This window comes from Girardinichthys multiradiatus, chromosome 1, assembly GCF_021462225.1.
Source record: "Girardinichthys multiradiatus isolate DD_20200921_A chromosome 1, DD_fGirMul_XY1, whole genome shotgun sequence".
Taxonomy (NCBI): Eukaryota; Metazoa; Chordata; class Actinopteri; order Cyprinodontiformes; family Goodeidae; genus Girardinichthys; species Girardinichthys multiradiatus.
Genome location: NC_061794.1, coordinates 11,202,093 through 11,218,675, shown reverse-complemented (window position 1 = coordinate 11,218,675; position 16,583 = coordinate 11,202,093). Strand labels below are relative to the sequence as shown.

General features: G+C 39.9%; 1 protein-coding gene across 2 annotated transcripts in view; it reads left to right on the top strand.

The window, feature by feature from the left end:
• The first annotated feature begins 11,953 nt into the window (after nucleotides 1-11,953).
• LOC124867356 (vitamin D3 receptor A) overlaps nucleotides 11,954-16,583 on the top strand; it is a 99,651-nt gene continuing 95,021 nt past the window's right edge. Inside the window, exons 1-2 of one of the 2 annotated variants that reach the window (XM_047363777.1) lie at nucleotides 11,954-12,070; nucleotides 13,057-13,215. The gene's annotated coding sequence lies outside the window, so the exon portion shown is untranslated. Of the gene's footprint in view, nucleotides 12,071-12,800; nucleotides 12,938-13,056; nucleotides 13,216-16,583 lie in introns of those variants that run through there. The other variant, XM_047363769.1, reaches the window with a different exon arrangement.

Genomic DNA, 16,583 nt, shown 5'->3' with positions numbered 1-16,583 from the left:
TGATAAGAGCGACTTTTTAATTAGTGTTATGTAGAATTAACAGGAACAGATTAAAACCTTGCACATTCAATTTAATTCTAAAATACCTCAATTAAATATTAACGAGAGGCTAATTTTTGAGATTGGACAAGAAAAATTTGTAGACATTTCATTTTTTTAAAAGGTTTTCTGACTAGATTAAGTATTTAGGTGAAGTCAAATATAGTTATAAGGCACATTTTAAAACTGCTACAGTTGACCTAAGTGCTGTGCAAATCATAGGAAATTGTAACATAATAAAATGATATCACACAGACAAAAGCCAGAGAATTTGAGAGGTTCTAATGTGCATGGATAGTTTTTTCCAGAGTCTTCTCTACTTCCACCTGGAAATTACAAGAAGGTTCAGCCGACCTCAGTGATCTAATAGGAACGTGCAGTGTTCACAAAGATAACTGAGATAGTAAGCTACCGGCCCGTTTAAAGATTTAAATACCAAAGCTAAAATCTTACAGCTGACTCTAAAATGCACAGGCAGCCACTGTAACGAAGCCAGTGTGAGTGTGGGAGTAATGTGGTCTCACTTTCATGTGCCACTAAAAAGTTAAGCTGCAGTTTTTTTGGATTAACTGTGACACCCCAACAGCAACAGACAGACATTTCAAAAGTGAAATTAATGCACTTCTGAGGACCACAAAAGGAAAGAAATGGATTCATCTTTGCGATCATTCTCAACACAAAAAAACTATTTGCTTTGAGGACAGCATTTGTCTGTTGGTATAAGATAAAAATGTCCTGAATAACTCCCAGGTTTCTGGCAATGGCCTTCATTTAATTGCTTAAAGGCCAAAATTTTGGAGGTTGCATGTTCTAAATTAAATTACTTCTATCCTGTCCTCATTTAATTTTAGATGATTTGCTGCCATACACACATCAGCATCCTCTAAACACTCAACTTAAAAATGACTGATAGGAAAACTGGCATCATGCTTTATTGCCAACCAGACCTGAGTGCCATCCACATACCAATGAATTGTGACAACATGCTTTCTACAAATTTGAACATGGAGCATTGAGAGAGCAAAAAGAAGAGGTCCAAGAGCTGATCCATGAGGCATACCACAAGAGTGTTTGAGGATAAAGCATCAACCAGTCTTATTCCAATGTCCTTTTGGTAATGCTATGCAGATCCTTTAATCCTGACAGTGTGCCATAAGCAAGAATGCAGTTGTCAACTGTACCGAAAGCAGAATTAAGTTCTAAAAAGCCATAAGATGGCAAAATTCCCAGAGTCAATAAAATATCAAATGTCCTTTAAAAATTAAAAAGTGCCATCTCAGTACTGTGGTGTGCTTTAAGGTCAGATAGAAAAATGTCTTGAATGACTGAAGCAGAAGAAAGACAAAGTTATTTACAGCAATTTGGAAATAAAAGACCATTTTTATTAAAACTGAAGTAATTATTGAATTTCAAAATTATTTTTTTGTTTTTTTATCAAGTTAAGAAACAACCCAAACCCCTCTGAAAAGCTTTTGAAAATGTAAAAAGAAATAGACTTTCCAGCTGAGTGATATGCCTACGTGTACTTGCTGTATTTTCTGGCTGAGCATCAGTGTTTATATTTGATTTAAGACAAAAGCCCGGCTCAAAACGATGAAGCAGTCATCTAAGGAAACTAAAGACTCCAGATTTGTGTTCTGGTTATGATTTTTCATGGGAGACTGCAATTTTGTTACAACAGTACGCAATTCAAGTAGCAATTTTACAGTAATAGAAAGTCGACTGTGGTTCCAACAGTGAGCCTATGCCTGATCCTCCCACGCCACCCCCTCACAGCCCAGCCTGTTTTATCCTCACACTTTCCCGCTTTTCTCATTCATCCAATCACTGCTTGCCTTCAGACCTTTAGACTCTCTTTCCAGTTAAAAAATTGTGTATTTTTTTTCTCATTGTCTTTTTTTTCCACTTGCAGCCTCCCAACACCACCCTGACTGTACTCACCACCAGAGGACTCATCTCAACACTGGTACAAATCCGGCTTTGCTATCGATAGAGTCAGAGTCCTCAGCAAACTCTATGTCCTCCTGTATGCACCCTTGTTGCTTGCCATGTCATCTTATAGTGTTTAAAGCATCCAGCAGCTGCTTTAGCCAACCTAAACTTGTCGTGGTAAAAAACGAAGCAGCTGATCAAGACTCAATTTGGGGTGGGGCTGCTGCAGGGATATGTGTTTTTTGACTGCAGGGCTACAGGGTTTGAAGATCTCGTCAATTTGCTGTTGGATTTAAGCCATTTCTCTTACGTGTACAGATTCTGTAAATCCTTTTATGATTTTCTCGCCAAGTAATTCAATTAAATGCGGTTTCAAAGGACTTGTAATTCATTGGATTTTGACCTTGTTTACACATAAAAAGCTATTCTTGGAGTTAGTTGTAAATGCCACAAGACTAAAATAGAAGAGAATGCATGCCGGCACTTCAAGGTCTGTGGGTCTTTACTGTCACATTTCAAAAGGGCCTCTTAAAATCAGCTTAAACAGGACACATTTACCTGAGTTTTTTTCCCTGAATATATAGTTATTATGTTGATAGATCAGTGCTGCTACACTTCTTCTGTGCAGAACACAGTACATGGTCTGCTCCACTTTCCAAATTCTTTCTTTCTGAATGGAAAGAATGCAGCAGCTTTTTTGAATAATGGTTAAGTTTATTGATTTTGGAATAGTAAGTAGCTTTCTTTTTAACAATGCTTCAAATGCTTTTTCGACCGCTAAAAATGCAATGGACTGCGAGCCACATTTGCCCACTGCTTCTTTTTCAGACCAAGACAAAGTAGCACATAATGGTCACGTGAAAGGAAAATGATATAGTGTTAAAAAATCTGAAAAGTGTGGCTTGCAATTTCATTTGGTTCCCTTTACTCCCATATCCCTTAATAAAATCCAATGCAACAATCTACCCTCGCTTAACTGCACACAATAATTGCATTTGATCATATTTTAAAATTGATTTTTAAGATATTGATATTTGTTGCTGCCTAAAATGGAAAAGTCACAACCCAACTACAGACATACACAGACATGGTGGTCCACCTAAACTGATTTGCCAAATGAGCATTGATGGAAGAAGCAGCCAAGGACCGACCTAACTCTAAAAGAGATGTGGAGATCCACAGCTCAAGTGGGAGAATCAATGAACATAACAACCATTAGTCACAACACAAATCAAGCCTTGTCTAGAATGGAGGGAAGAAGGTTATTGTTGAAAGGAACCTATGAGAAGTCCTGTCACGGTAACATAGCTACAAGCCATAACTGAAAATAAATGCATGCTGCACTTTTCAGATGGTATAATTTTGGTCGATGTATCACACAACATACTGTTAATTATGTTGGAGTTAGTGGTTGTGACATGATAAAATGTGAAAAGATTGCATCTTCCGCAAGTCATTGAAGCTCATGGATGAGCTCTAGATGAGGAGTTTGTCTTTTAGCCACTGAAACAGCTTTCACTGTATTATGTGCAGCCCAAGCATCCTTTAGAAATCTGCAGCACATGCTGACCACAGTGTAATAAATCTTTAGGTTTCACACATGAATGTGATTGAGAAGTGTATTTGTCAGGTGCTGCATTTGTGTCAGCTCTGTATTTTACACTTTAGCCTAACACTTTCTGAACCTGGTTATAAATGTATCCAGTTAAAATAGGAATGGAAGGCCTGGAGATTTTTCAGCGTTCTCATAAACTCCAGAGTTTCTTTAAGGTTCGTGCAGCCACTTTTCTTTTTCTGATGTTTGTATGTAGCAGAAAAATTCCGTGTGAGGACTGCATTCATCCCAGTGAAATACAGTCATGTTTGAGAGCCAGCGGGCCACAGAGAACTCGGGCCGGCTCACAACTATTTGCTTTTCCAGCTGTTTCCTCAACTCACCCTGCAAGTGGGAGAGAAAATGATGGTTTGGAGTCAGGGGGTGTTAGAGCAAGATGGAGAGATTCATAGTTCAAGGAAGGAAGCTAGTGAGGGAAATAGAGCTACGGAGAAAGTGTGTGCGTGTGTGTGTGTGTTCAGTCAGACTGTCTCCTGTTTCTGTTGTGTTGTGGTATGTTTGCACTGTGGAAACACTCCAAGACAACAAAATCTTCTCAAATACCATAAGCTCTTTCTGGATTTTTTTCTTTTGTGCACATGAAACCAAAGAGGAAAATGAAGCCCCCCAGGCACCCACCCCCCGTCCGCATGCCCCCCTAACAGAAACACGCCCATATGCCACGCTGCCCCTCGTATAGAGACCTATCTGCCTCTCAGACACAAAGCCACAAGGGATGGCCTAGATTCCAGTACATGTATACACAGGCAGGCTGCAAGGAAAAACATTGAGTTCACACACACACACACACACACACACACACACACACACACACACTCTTGTTTTACTCTATGTAGTGAGGACCATGTGTTGACTCCTATTGACTTCCATTGATTTTCAGTCATTTTCTACCCTTTCTATGACCTAACCCTGACAATAACCCTAAACCTAACTATTACCAGTGCATGCCTAACCCTAACCTAACCTTAACCTAAAGTCAATTCACACCTTAGTCCTAAACCTAACCGTTAGCAAAATAGGTCGTGAGGACCAGCAAAATGTCCTCACTTTGGAACAAATGGTCCTCAATTTGATGGTGAAATCGGGAAATTGGTTCTCACTGTGATGCCAAGACAGGAACACACACACACACACACACACACACACACAGACCAAGTAGTGTATAATTACAAAGAAAGTGTTTAAAAATAAAGACTCACTTGCACAAATTTTTCTTTGTTATTTATTATTATTTTAAAATTATTATTTATATATAGCTGCTCTTTGCATATCTTCAACAAAAATTATTAGTGTCATCCATCTCTATTAACATGCATTCAGTCATACATGATTAACATAATAAGGAACATGACAGCTGCCTGAAATAAGTCAAACCGTGAATCCCACCAAGTAGCACCGACATTCCTGTCATAAAAGAGCCGGTCGTTCAACAACAATAGATTTTTTTTTAGAAAAAGGATGTGCGAACAAATAGTTCTCTCACATGGTTGTCAATCCTCATGAATGTTATGCAGTCATACACGGCATTTTAATTTTATGGGGCCGGGTTTCAAGCCTTACAGATTCTGGTGAGAGGGAAAGAAATTATATTCTCTGAAAGTGAAAATGATGTCATGGTTTTAAGGATTGTAATTGAAACTGACTGATTTGATGAAAAACTACTATAACTGTTGTTTTCTTATGCAACATCGTAACATTCGAGGCTTCTTTTACACTGCATAAAAACGGCTAATTTAAGGCTCTAAAATCATTTTCTAGAATGTTTTAAAGTTTCTCTAATCAGGTCTTACAGCTGAGACCAGATACTTAGGTAAATTGTATAAATATAATCCACATATAACCTTCTTTTTACTCTGTCATGAAAACACATCAATTTTTAACTGGATAAGATGTCAATATGTTTATTGTCATATACACCGCAAGCAATAGTTAAAGTATGCAAATAAATTCTTACTTTATTTTGCTTCCCTATCTAACTATTCCACTAAATAAGGTTGGTTAAGATTACAATTAATGTTTTTTTTTACCTAAATGCCAGACTGATGAGAGAAATAATCTTCTACATTTTCTTGGAATTTAAAGGTTCACAGACATTTGCCCAATTATTTGTGACAATTGCCTTTTAAACTGAATGACTGGGATCAAACAATTTAGGGATCCTTCCTTGAGCTTCTCACATTGTTTGCTGTTATTTTGGCCCATTACAGAACAGGTGTAACTGGGCTTGTAGGCTGCCTCATCTCACACTTTTTCAGCTCTGTCCCCATGTTTTGTATGGGACTGAGATCAAAGCTTTGTGATAGACACTCTAAAACATTGCTTTTGTTGTGAGATCATTGCACGTTTGGAGGTTCATTTTTTTGCCTACACTTGAACTTCCTGGCTGATGTCTTGAGATGTGGCCTTTTTATTTGGTGAAGTGCACCAGTGCCTCCTGCAGCAAAATACTCTCAGAGCGTGATGCTGCCATCCCTTTGCTTTACCGTTTCGATGGTGTTCTCTAGCTTGCAAGCTTCCTCCTTTGAAACAATAATTATCATGTCAAAACACTTTGATTTTATGTTTATCAGATCACATGTCTCCAATAATTCAACTCTTTGTACCAATGTGTATTTACAAACTGTAATCCTCCTTCCTTAGTTGCTTTTAGAGTAATTGTCATGATTAACCTGTGTTTGTGTTTTGAGTTCTTGTTGGTTTCCCTGCTTATGTTCTCTAGTTGTGGTTATTTCATTTATGGCAGATTAGGTCTTTGGTTCATCCTTGTGTTTAGATATTTATTACTTTCCTGGAATTCTCTGTGTTTCCACTCTGTGTTATTTAGCCTCCCTCCTTCAGTTGCTCTGCATTTTCCCTGCCACCAGCTGCTCCACATCTCATCGTTTCCCACGACACATCTGTATTTGTACTTTCTGTTTTTCATTGCTCCTGACTGGATCTGCCTGTTGACAACCTGCTCTATGTCTGGCGCCTTTCACTGTTTACGGCCTTGCTCCTTGTCCGTAACCCTGCCTGTGTTTAATGTCCTATTTCTGCCTGTAAGTCTACCAGTTTTGTTATCAAAAGACGATTCTACTCATCAAGTGGCTCTGACAGACTTGTCTGCACATTGGTCCACCAAAAAACCAGCACTTTATGACAGTAATTACTTCTTCCTATCTGAGTTGCCTTTAAGGCCATGCTGGTAAAAGGCAAGGATCAGCAATCTTTCCAGTCCAGGGAGCTACTTTTGCCCTCTGGTTCTGCTAAAAATCATTTATCTAGAGCTGCAAATGCTTAAAAAGGCTTCTAAAATGATATACAGTACAGACCAAATGTTTGGACACACCTCATTCAAGGAGTTGTCTTTATTTTCATGACTATGAATATTGTAGCTTCACACTGAAGGCATCAAAACTATGAATTAACACATGTGGAATTATATACTGAACAAAAAAGTGTGAAACAACTGAAAATATGTCTTATATTCTAGGTTCTTCAAAGTAGCCACCTTTTGCTTTGATTACTGCTCCGCACACTCTTGGCATTCTGCTGATGAGCTTCAAGAGGTAGTCACCTGAAATGGTTTTCCAACAGTCTTGAAGGAGTTCCCAGAGATGCTTAGAACTTGTTGGCCCTTTTGCCTTCACTCTGCGGTCCAGCTCACCCCAAACCATCTAGATTGGGTTCAGGTCCGTGACTGTGGAGGCCAGGTCATCTGGCGCAGCACCCCATCACTCTCCTTCTTGGTCAAACTGCCCTTACACAGCCTGGAGGTGTGTTTGGGGTCATTGTCCTGTTGAAAAATAAATGATGGTCCAACTAAACGCAAACCGGATGGAATAGCATGCCGCTGCAAGATGCTGTGGTAGCCATGCTGGTTCAGTATGCCTTCAATTTTGAATAAATCCCCAACAGTGTCAACAGCAAAGCACCCCCACACCATCACACCTCCTCCTCCATGCTTCACGGTGGGAACCAGGCATGTAGAGTACATCCGTTCACCTCTTCTGCGAGGCACAAAGACACGGTGGTTGGAACCAAAGATCTCAAACTTGGACTCATCAGACCAAAGCACAGATTTCCACTGGTCTAATGTCCATTCCTTGTGTTCTTTAGCCCAAACAAGTCTCTTCTTCTTGTTGCCTGTCCTCAGCAGTGGTTTCCTAGCAGCTATTTTACTATGAAGACCTGATTCACACAGTCTCCTCTTAACAGTTGTTCTAGAGATGTGTCTGCTGCTAGAACTCTATGAGGCATTGACCTGTTCTCTAATCTGAGCTGCTGTTAACCTGCGATTTCTGAGGCTGGTGACTCAGATTAACTTATCGTCCGCAGCAGAGGTGACTCTTGGTCTTCCTTTCCTGGGGCGGTCTTCATGTGAGCCAGTTTCTTTGTAGCGCTTGATGGTTTTTGCGACTGCACTTGGGGACACTTTCAAAGTTTTCCCAATTGTTCGGACCGACTGACCGTAATTTCTTAAAGTAATGATGGCCACTTGTTTTTCTTTACTTAGCTGCTTTTTTCTTGCCATAATACAAATTCTAACAGTCTATTCAGTAGGACAATCAGCTGTGTACTGTATCCACCTCCTGCACAACACAACTGATGGTCCGAACCCCATTTATAAGGCTTGAAATCCCACTTATTAAACCTGACAGGGCACACCTGTGAAGTGAAAACCATTTCAGGTGACTACCTCTTGAAGCTCATCAACAGAATGCCAAGAGTGTGTGGAGCAGTAATCAAAGCAAAAGGTGGTTACTTTGAAGAACCTAGAATATAAGACATATTTTCAGTTGTTTCACACTTTTTTGTTCAGTATATAATTCCACGTGTGTTAATTCATAGTTTTGATGCCTTCAGTGTGAAGCTACAATATTCATAGTCGTGAAAATAAAGACAACTCTTTGAATGAGAAGGTGTGTCCAAACCTTTGGTTTGTACTGTACATATTTAGAGAATATTTCTTAATCAACTGCTTTTAAAATGTTGTACCTGGTTTTATCACACTTATTTCATATCTATTTTCTATTTTGTGTTTTTCTACTTAATACTTTTTCACATTGGGCTGCACGGTGGCACAGTTGGTAGCACAGTTGCCTTGCAGCAAGAAGGTCCTGGGTTTGATTCCCAGCCGGGGGTCTTTCTGCATGGAGTTTGCATGTTCTCCCCGTGCATGCGTGGGTTCTCTCCGGGTACTCTGGCTTCCTCCCACAGTCCAAAGACATGCCTGTTTGGTTAATTGGTCAATCTAAATTGCCCTTAGGTGTATGAGTGTGTGCATGGTTGTTTGTGTGTTGCCCTGAGATGGACTGGCGACCTGTCCAGGGTGTATCCCGCCTCTCGCCCATAGACTGCTGGAGATAGGCACCAGCTTCCCTGTGACCCACTATGGAATAAGCGGTAGAAAATGACTGACTGACTTTTTCACATTAACCAGTTGAAGATCTAGAAGAACCATGTTTCAGTATATTGTTTAGAATTTGGTACACAGTTAAATGAGAACGATTAGATTTGATAATTACTTCTTTGTAGTTTTAGGTATTAGAATGAAGCAACACACCAAACTTTAACAAAAGAGAATGAACAAATTTTCTTGAATTTAACAAATATGGTAAATGTTGAAAAAGGTGTTAAGTATTAGCCTTAAGACAAAAAAGGCTCATTCTGTTGTGGAAGTTCTATAAAAAGTGCAATACGACAACACAGAAAACTGCTAAAATTGGTCTGTTTTTGTTACTTTTTGTACATTTGTATCAGATCTTTATTGTTTTTGGCCATGGTTGTTAAGAGCCGTTGCTGAGGGTGTCAAGAGCCACATGTGGCACCACTGCCACAGGTTGTAGACCCTGTATAGGGCTTGTTTCACTGTGGATATTGACACTTTCTCACCAACTTCAACCAGGATCTCATAAGGTCTTTTGATTGGGCTATGGTAAAAACATTTTGCACAAATTTTTTCTAGTCTTGTCTCTGGATTGTTTTGATGGCTAGATAGTTCCATTGTGTTTATACTAGCATATTGTTTGAAAAGATGAACGTAGAATCTTCAGACTACTGGAAATTGTACCCAAGAATGAACCACATTTGTTGAGCTTCACAATTCTCTTCCTGATATCTTGGCTGATTTTGTTTGATTTCTTTTCATGATATCACCCAAGGAAGCAGTGTTTTAATATGTGGTCTTAAGACACACCCACTGTTGACGGTCAATCTTACAGAAGCCATGACATCATCATCTGGAATTTCCCAAATTGTTAAAATGCTTAAAGCAACAAAACAAAATTCTCTACAAACTTTTTTTGTCTTATTATTGTGCAACTAGAAATAGTTGTGGTAATCCCAGCTAATTTAAACAGGAAACATTTAGCCTCATACTTACAGTTTACTTCTTGTAACGTTTTTCTCTTGTTACAGTTAAATGTATTTTATTATAAAAGACTCCCAATAGAGGAGTTCCGTAATGCTGCTGCTACCCCTTAATCATCCAGAGAAGCGATGGATAGATGGGACGGATCACTACTAATTACAGAGTGGGTGATGTGATGTGTGTGATGGGCTTTGATATTATCTTCCAGGGTGACACACTGAGTCCTGTCATTCCCTCTGAACCCCTCCACTACAGAGACAAATTGGGTCTGCTGTGTCTCCATATACATGGGACAGACAGGCTAATGGTTTAGTAAGAACCCATTCTGCTTTCAGTTTGTGGAATCTATACTATCAGTTACCACTACTGTAGTTTCAGGTACAGAGAGGCCAGAGAGACACAGATAAGCATGGTGCAACTTTCATATATTATGTATAGGTAAACTATCAATAATTCATTGTGAGAAATATAGCATCACAGAGCACGTTACTTTCCAGTAAAATGGAAAGTGACAGCAATATATATGCTTCCTCTCTAGTTGCAGGCATTTTAAATATACTTAAATGTATTTGATTGGAGTGCATAGTTCTGAAAAGAAAGGAAAAGAATACAAGGTTTTCAAGATGTTTTACAAAATAAAACCTGAAAAAGTTTGGCATTTAGAAGAAAGCCATAAGAATTCACATTTGAAGTTTACCACAACCCATGTAGAGGACAAAGAAAACATGAGGTGGAAGATGCTACCCTAACCCTAACCCCAAGATGAAAGCTAATACTGCACATTCCCCTAAACACACCATTCCCACTGTAAAACATGGTGGTGGCAGCATCATGCTATGATAATGCTCTTTTCAGAAGGGACAAGGAAGCTGGTAGCGACTGATGAGAAAATGGTTAAAGGTAAACACAGGACAATTCTGTATGAAAACCTGAGCAAGGGGAACCTTAATAAGAAAAAGAGCCAAGAGGTAGATAGTAACTCTGGAGGAGCTGCACATATGCATATCTCAGGTGGGGGAATCTGTTGATGGGGTAACTAACTATTGGTCAGCATGGCACAAATCTGGCCTGCATGGAGGGGTGTTAACATAACAACCAGCATTTAAAGAATGCCAACTGCAGTTTGTCGCATGAGATGCAGAAGACATGGGGAAGAAGACCTGTGCTCTGATACAGTTAAACTAGTATTTAACTTTTAGGTCCACATGCAAAACGCTATAGATAGAAAAAAAAAAAAGCTGCACATACACCTGAAAACATAATTCCTACTTTACAATATCATGGTTGCACCATCATAGTGTGAAAATCCATTTCTTAATAAGAGAAATGGAAGCTGCTCAGAGCTGAAGGAAGATGGGCTGAGCTAAATGCAGGACAATCCTGGAAAACCTGTTAGAAGCTTCAAAAGACTTGAAACTGGGGCAAGGTTTCCCCTTCCAGCCAGCGAACGTCCCTAAACAAACATCCAGAGCTACAACAGAATGGTTTACATCAAAGTACATTCATGTGTTAGAATGACCCAGTCAAAATCCAATCTTAAATCCAACTGATTAGGTAAGACTTGATAATTGCCATTCACAGAGGTTTTACATCCAGTCTGACTGAGCTTGTTATTTTGAGATGTATTAGCGTCCAATTCTGATAGAGACATACCTTAAGGGGATTAGGAAAGACGTTATTTTATAGAAACAGGGCAACACTACAGTAAATATGTTTTCAAAAAGATGTCACTTTCATATTAGTTGAAGGCTTCTCCTTCATCGTGTATAGGATGTTTAGATCTTTAAAGGTTTTACTTACGCATTTCCTCAGGAATAGCGAAGTATATACATTTAAACGTATATCATATCAGGCTATCCGCTACGTCAAACACCCCGCGATATGGCGGATGGACGAAAACCTGAGGACTTGATTGACAGGCTTATCCACCAATGGGAGTGCACGCCATTCCAGAGTGGTGTGCAGTGATTGGATGCCGAGGGGGATAACATGTATGTATGTATGTATAGATATGCCTGACTGAGAAACAGTAGGGGCGGGATTATGTAGAAGTGCTGTCCATCTGTGGAGATACTGATCAAAAAACTGGACTGACGGAGTGGAAGCTAACGTTGTTCTTCGCGTGAACGAATGTAAGTTGTTTTGCACTTTGTTATAGCTGTGTTTTGCTGAGTAAAAAGGAAGGCGTCGCACCGCTGTCGTAACGCACCCTGTCGTTTCGTGTTGCGGAGAAGTGCACAGGGGCTGCTTATGAGGCCAGCAAAGTGTGCAGCCGCCGTTTACGTTAGTTTCTGTTATTGCTCTCCGGACGCGTGAAATATTTGTGAAATAACGATGTCACGAGCGTTTCTCCCCGGTGAGCTGGGCCGTTTTGTCTCCGCGGCGGAACGCTCCGCAGCCGCCCCGCATCTGTAACACAACATTTACACACAGTTTGGGATAATTTCGGGACATTTTCTCATACCGCGGCTGGTAGCAGAAGTCTATTTTCCCCCCTTTCTTTCAGCTACTAGATTATTTCCGAGCCTCCGCGACTCCTCTGGTTTGTTTCTGTTTTTATGTGTTCGCAGACAGAAGGGTAAAACTATAAAAATGTAGCAAATAAATATGGCCGTGCGTCCTGGCACATGGACAGTTCTTCATGCAACCGGACTTAAATCGTGTCACAAATGGACACGACTGTGTAGCATGCAGCGAAACAAGCTTTTCTCCCACTCGTGTGTTTGTGTGACACCGCTGTTATGGTTTCACTCTTCCTTTTTCATACAAAATTGCGCAGTGGGCGAGGGCTGTCAGCAGCGGGCAATTATAGCTACAATTTAGAAGTTTTGGTTGAATGAAGGTGTTGTACGGGTGTGTGTGTGTGTGTCCCACATGACCCTTAACAATTTGCTAAAGGGTCAAAGCTTCATTTTCATACTGTTTTTTTTTTTATGTGTTTCGCGGCTATCTAACAAAGCAACCAGTGGACAGTCAGATTTACAAAGTCACGTTTAAAGGTATGGTGGTGCCCATGCAAGAAATAACGGGACATCCGCATCACCATCCCCCTCCCCCATTTTCTCTGACCACAAGGTAACCCTTCCTAATTCATCTCTCCTTTCCTTTCTTTTCACAGACTTGCTTGTAACGGAGGGAACGTTTTCTTCTAAGCGTGAGGAAATTTTAGAAAAAGCTTGACTTCAGCTTAATTGTTTTGGGAAAATTTGGCGTCCTGGCTTCAAAATTTGGCCCTCCTTTGCAACTCCACAAAGTGAAGGTTGATATGCCACATCAGGTAAGAAAAGAATTACCCCTCTCTGTAGTGACACTTAAACGCATCAGTGACTGGCGTTGAACCAGCTGCATTTTTGCAGCACTTTGTTTTGTGTTTACATTGAGACCTCATGTCATCCTACATTATAGATCCATCTAGCATTTAGGCCTCAAAGCTCGCCTTTTCCCCTTGTTGTTTTGTATGTGTGTGTGGTGTTATTGTTATAGGCAGATGCATCCCTCCACATTCCACATGTGTATGTCTGCTTGCCCGCAGCAGGGGCTGGTGTGCAAATCCCCTTAAATCCAAATATGCAGTTGGATAAAAAAAAAAAGAATCAAGGTTATCACATTTCTTTTGGCTGACATGTTTTTGCAGATGGTTGAAATAAGGTTCTATGAATTTAAGGTGGTGTTCTATAAATTTAACCTTTCTTGTTTCTGGAGGTTTTAATGTTTTGATATATGGAAGACTGCAGTTAAAAAGAAAACGACAGAGTAGCATAAAGACTAGAGTAGGCATTCAGACAAATGGTTACTATACAGGTCCTTCTCAAAATATTAGCATATTGTGATAAAGTTAATTATTTTCCATAATGTCATGATGAAAATTTAACATTCATAAATTTTAGATTCATTGCACACTAACTGAAATATTTCAGGTCTTTTATTGTCTTAATACGGATGATTTTGGCATACAGCTCATGAAAACCCAAAATTCCTATCTCACAAAATTAGCATATTTCATCTGACCAATAAAAGAAAAGTGTTTTTTATACAAAAAACGTGATAATACAAAAATTTTGTGAGATAGGAATTTTGGGTTTTCGTGAGCTGTATGCCAAAATCATCTGTATTAAGACAATAAAAGACCTGAAATATTTCAGTTAGTGTGCAATGAATCTAAAATATATGAATGTTAAATTTTCATCATGACATTATGGAAAATAATGAACTTTATCACAATATACTAATATTTTGAGAAGGACCTGTAGAATTACAGTGCCTTGCATAAGTATTCATACCTCTGGAACTTTTTCATACTATGTCCTGTAACAACCTTTAATTAAGATTTTGTGTGATTGGCCATAACAAAGTGGTGCATAATGGTGAAGTGTTTTTTAAATGATTTGACTAATAAAAGTCTGAAAAATGTGAGGCTCATTCATTCAGAACCAATGAGTCCATGCTTTGTATAAACCACCTATTTACAAAATAACTCCAGCTCGTTTAGATTGGACAAAGAGCATATTTTTCAGCCATTTCCAAGTGTTGCCAAAGATTGTCATTTATATGTAGGTCTGGACGGTGACTGGATTTTAACATGTGTACATGCTTTGTTCTAAACCATTTCATAGTACCTCTAGATTTATGTTTTTTACCATTCTTCTGTGTGAAGGCAATCCTCTGCCCAAAACTAAAGCCTGTTACAGCCTTTAACAGGTTTTCTGTTCTATCCATCTTCCCATCTTTTTGTACCCCTTAGAAGATTGCATCCTCGCAGCATGATGCTGCCACTATATTTAATGGTGGGGATGTTGATGCACAATGTAAGTGTTTTGCCACACAGAGTTTTATATGTGAAACTTCGGCCTCATCTGATCAGATAACTTACCTCCACACATTTGCTTCTTCCCCTATATGACTCTTTTTATTCAACAATAACTTTTTCTTGCTCCTCTCCCATTCAGGCCAGATATGTGGAGTGCATAACTAATAGTTGTCTTGTCAAGGGATGAATTGATGGGAAAATTTGGGCCGATATTGATGCCCAATATAAATTTTGCTGTTATAGTCGATAGCCAATGTTTACCGATATTATAATTATTACACATTTCTCTACTCTATCAATACAGTGAAAAAAATGACCATAGCACTGACACTGCTTTTCTGCTTCAGTTAAACACCACACCATCTCTCTCTCCATCACTATCACTAAACATGTACATAAACGGCAACAAGAAGGAAATAAACATCAGTTGTTAATATCGGTCCAGTTTTACTTATCGGACAAATTCTGCTATGTTAAAAACTGACCAACATTGACCGACACTGATGTTAATGCAGATACAGGGGTTGGACAATGAAACTGAAACACCTGACATTTTAGTGTGGGAGGTTTCAAGGCTAAATTGGATCAGCCTGGTAGCCAGTCTTCATTGATTGCACATTGCACCAATAAGAGTAGAGTGTGAAGGTTCAATTAGCACGGTAAGAGCACAGTTTTGCTCAAAATATTGAAATGCACACAACATTATGGGTGACATACCAGAGTTCAAAAGAGGACAAATTGTTGGTGCACGTCTTGCTGGCGCATCTGTGGCCAAGACAGCAAGTCTTTGTAATGTATCAAGAGCCACGGTATCCAGGGTAATGTCAGCATACCACCAAGAAGGACGAACCACATCCAACAGGATTAACTGTGGACGCAAGAGGAAGCTGTCTGAAAGGGATGTTCGGGTGCTAACCCGGATTGTATCCAAAAAACATAAAACTACGGCTGCCCAAATCACGGCAGAATTAAATGTGCACCTATACTCTCCTGTTTCCACCAGAACTGTCCGTCGGGAGCTCCACAGGGTCAATATACACGGCCGGGCTGCTATAGCCAAACCTTTGGTCACTCATGCCAATGCCAAACTTCGGTTTCAATGGTGCAAGGAGCGCAAATCTTGGGCTGTGGACAATGTGAAACATGTATTGTTCTCTGATGAGTCCACCTTTACTGTTTTCCCCACATCTGGGAGAGTTGCGGTGTGGAGAAGCCCCAAAGAAGCGTACAACCCAGACTGTTGCATGCCCAGAGTGAAGCATGGGGGCGGATCAGTGATGGTTTAGGCTGCCATATCATGGCATTTCCTTGGCACAATACTTGTGCTAGATGGGCGCGTCACTGCCAAGGACTACCGAACCATTCTTGAGGACCATGTGCATCCAATGGTTCAAACATTGTATCCTGAAGGAGGTGCCGTGTATCAGGATGACAATGCACCGATACACACAGCAAGACTGGTGAAAGATTGGTTTGATGAACATGAAAGTGAAGTTGAACATCTCCCATGGCCTGCACAGTCACCAGATCTAAATATTATTGAGCCACTTTGGGGTGTTTTGGAGGAGCGAGTAAGGAAACGTTTTCCTCCACCAGTATCACGTAGTGACCTGGCCACTATCCTGCAAGAAGAATGGCTTAAAATCTCTCTGACCACTGTGCAGGGCTTGTATATGTCATTCCCAAGACGAATTGACGCTGTATTGGCCGCAAAAGGAGGCCCTACTCCATACTAATAAATTATTGTGGTCTAAAACCAGGTGTTTCAGTTTCATTGTCCAACCCCTGTATATCATGCATCCCTAGTCTTGTCAAAACATTCTCCCATCTGAGCTGCA